The sequence below is a fragment of the Scylla paramamosain genome, chromosome 16 (assembly GCF_035594125.1).
Source record: "Scylla paramamosain isolate STU-SP2022 chromosome 16, ASM3559412v1, whole genome shotgun sequence".
Taxonomy (NCBI): domain Eukaryota; kingdom Metazoa; phylum Arthropoda; class Malacostraca; order Decapoda; family Portunidae; genus Scylla; species Scylla paramamosain.
Genome location: NC_087166.1, coordinates 17,051,193 through 17,054,805, shown reverse-complemented (window position 1 = coordinate 17,054,805; position 3,613 = coordinate 17,051,193).

Here is a 3,613-nt window from a genome sequence, read left to right as displayed (position 1 = left end):
GGTGCTTTGATTGCATTTGTGCGATTTGATACCTAACAATGTGGAATACACTCAAAATACACGTTTTTGGTAATGTTTATTTGTTTATCCATATAGAGTGTTATATATTTTTATGTTTTGGTACCTAATAAGCTAAAAAAAATTAAAAAAATACGCGTTTCTCGTCAAGTTCTTTCGTTTCTCCATATAGGGTGCATGCATTTTGGCGTTTTGGTGCATAACAATGTTGTGTTTCTCCATAAAAAAAAAAAAAAGTGATATTTACGCGTTTTATCTTTTTGGTATTGACGTAGTTCAGAACATTTGTCTGTAAAAACACTCAAAGGAGACGTTTTTGGCAATGTTGTTGTGTTTCTCCATAGAAAGTGATACTGACGTGTTTTGGTATCGACGTAGTTCAGAAACACTTGTAATTTACGAGACTTGTAAAATAGTTTGGTCTCCTATATAAGTGACTTTGCTTGCATTTTGGCGTTTTTGTACGTTAGAAGCTCAAAAACAATAAATATGCACGTTTTTTTGGTAATTTTATTCTTTTTCCCCATAAAGGGTATTTTGCCTGCGTTTTAGCGTTATGGTACGTAAGAATATAAAAAAATACTGACCAAATACGTTTTTGGTAATTTCGTTTTATATTCCAATTGTATTCCATTCATTTATAGTTTTGTGCACAAAACGCTGAGAAATACTGAAAAGGCAATTTACAAGTAATGTCAATTACTTTCTCTGAAAAAAAAGTGTTTTGCGTATATTTTGGCGTTTTGCTTTTTACCAATGTGAAAACACTCAAATCATATTTTTGTAATGTTGTTCAGTTTCTTCATTTGAAATGCTATTCTGCCGTTTTAGCGTTTTGTTACGTAGTCATAATACACGTGTAACGCCACTCCCCGCCCGGTTCCCCCCTCCTCCCTCCTCCTCACCGGTCCGATCAGAGCTCTAATGAGACGAGGCAAAGATCTTCACGGTGAAGAAGAAAAAAGAAGAGGAAGAAGAGAGAAGAGGTGAAGCACGCACACACAATAGAAAAAAAAAGAAAACATTTTTGATTGGTAATGATTCTCGCCTTCATCGTCATGGCCAGAGGGTAGGGAGAGGTTAATTATCACACAGTACCTACAGTGTGGCTTTATTAGGAGGAACGAAAAATATAAAAATAGCAAAAATAATTAAATGAATAATACTGATGGGATTCTTTGGGTTGACTGACCCACTATGACACTTTATCGAGTGGTTAATCTAGAAAAAAAAGAAAAGGCACTTGAAATTCTGGTATGGCATATACACTTATACTCCGTCACTTAACACTACGAATACACAAGAAAATAATTACTTTTATAACTCCTCAAGAGTACCATTGATTCTGGGCACCGTTATATCCCTAAATAGCGTCACAGCCTTCATCCATCACTTCTCTACGGCAATAATATTGCCCACAACACATTCACAGTAGACTATATTTGACTAAAGAAACATTACATGGCTAACACTTTCCCAAGACTCTGTGGCCTGTCTCCACGTGGGACCAACACCGGCTATTTTATCTGTTGCCAGAGGGAAGGGAGACGCCATTCTGTCAACACGTACTGTTACTATATCTTCACTAGAGACATGAATAATAAACATGAACACAGTAATATTCACTTCTAAATAAAAGAAAAATCAAATATTTCAGAGCTACGAGACCCACCTGTTGCCAGAGGGAAGGGAGACGCCATTCTGTGCTCTCTCCCTCAACACCCCCAGGCCTCTGAAGTTATTGGAACCTTAGCTAGTTCTCTCTCTCTCTTCTTTCACAAATAATTTTACTGAACCGTGAGTTTAAATAAAAATGCAGGAATAATTGGCTAGCAAGGTGAGCATACAGGCTGGACATTAGTTGAAGTTAATAATTGAATTCTAAATTACTAACATATTTTATAAGCTAGGGAATGACACCTTATGAGTTACTGGTAGGCTGACGCAACATGATGTAATCGTATTATTCGTATTACCACTGATTAGAGAAAACCACAGTTGAAATAAGTAAAGACTATTTATAACAAATGTTTCAAGACTTCTAAATCACTCCCACGAATACACGCCTTATAAATATACTTTTTTTTTTTTTCATATAATCATTAAACCTTTAATTACCGCTATTATCCTCCTCTTCACCGCAAGCTACAAAAGAAAACAATTATTGGGGAGACTCAAAGAAACACAGAAATAATAAAAAGGAGCGTTACACACGCCCATTCTCCCAGAGTTAAACTCACGGTGAAGAATACATGCAAAATCCTACCTATACACTTTCCTTATCCTATCCATACATAAGGTCTACTAAACAGCTGACACTGACTCAACCACTTACCCTTGAGTCACCTGACTCGTACATTTCTTCCCGTAGGAAATTGTACCAACACCTTTCACATACAGAATACTTACAGGAAAAGAGAACTTGGACCCCAGTCACCCTCTGCTCTACGGGTAATCTATGGAGAAGTCACCTGACTAACTCCGTCACTCTCTTTATTCCCCGTCTCATAGAAAAGGAATAATCTATTACATTCGCAACATTCGACACATTCGCCAACATTCACACAAATCATTCCTCTTACTACAACGAAGACTGGGGTAATACGTCCTCAAGGGAAACTTAGGACCCGTTAGAGGTGATGACTGTAACTTGAGGAGGAAGTAACCATGTACGACGTTCCCTGGAAACCTCACTTCTCGAACTAAAGCCCACAAGAATGGGGTACACTTCCCCGAACTGAAACACATAAGCTACCATCTGGTATGAACTGTTTTGACACGACGAGAATTTGGGGACGACTTTCCCGAAATGCCCCACTCTATTTGTGGCTGAGACAGTGTCACTGACCTTCGAACACTTGTGACGGATGAGGATTTCCTGCTCTTAACTCACTTCATTCCTAACCCTCACATCCTATACATTATAACACTGTTCACTTCTCCTCACTCCTGAGTTCGTGCATCACATTAGCACTCCTCAATAAGACGTCTGGGAGGTCGACGGCGGCGGGGAGGGAGGTCTTGATCCTCCTCTTCCTCCTCCTCAACACATCCGTCTGAATAGTTCTCCTCCAACTCCGGAATAATTTCACTCCGGCTCACATACGGTTTCACCTTTTCTGCTGCTCTTTGTACTAACTTCCCAGAATAGGGGTCCTCCACTACATACAGTTGACCGTCCCTGATTACCTCACTCACTCGATATGGTCCTTTCCACTTAGCATTCAATTTGGTAGAGGTACCAGGCAACGGAATTTCTGATTTCACCCACACCAAGGACCCAACTGAGACCTTTTCATCACGTCGTTTTCTGTTCGCCACTGCACGGTACCTCCTCTGTGACGTCACACTAGCGTCTTTAATCATGCGCTTAAGTTGCTGAACGTCACTATCTTCAGACTGCACCGTCAGGAGAGGCGCCGTGACGAAACGAGGTGGCTGTCTTGCGAAGAATGCTACATATGGAGAGACCCCCGTGCTGCTATGTACTGCCAGATTCATGTGTGACTGACATTCACTGAGAAGGGCGGGCCACCTTAAAGGGTAACCCTTGCACATTTGGGACAGCACGGTCTTCAGGGTCCGGTGCATTCTC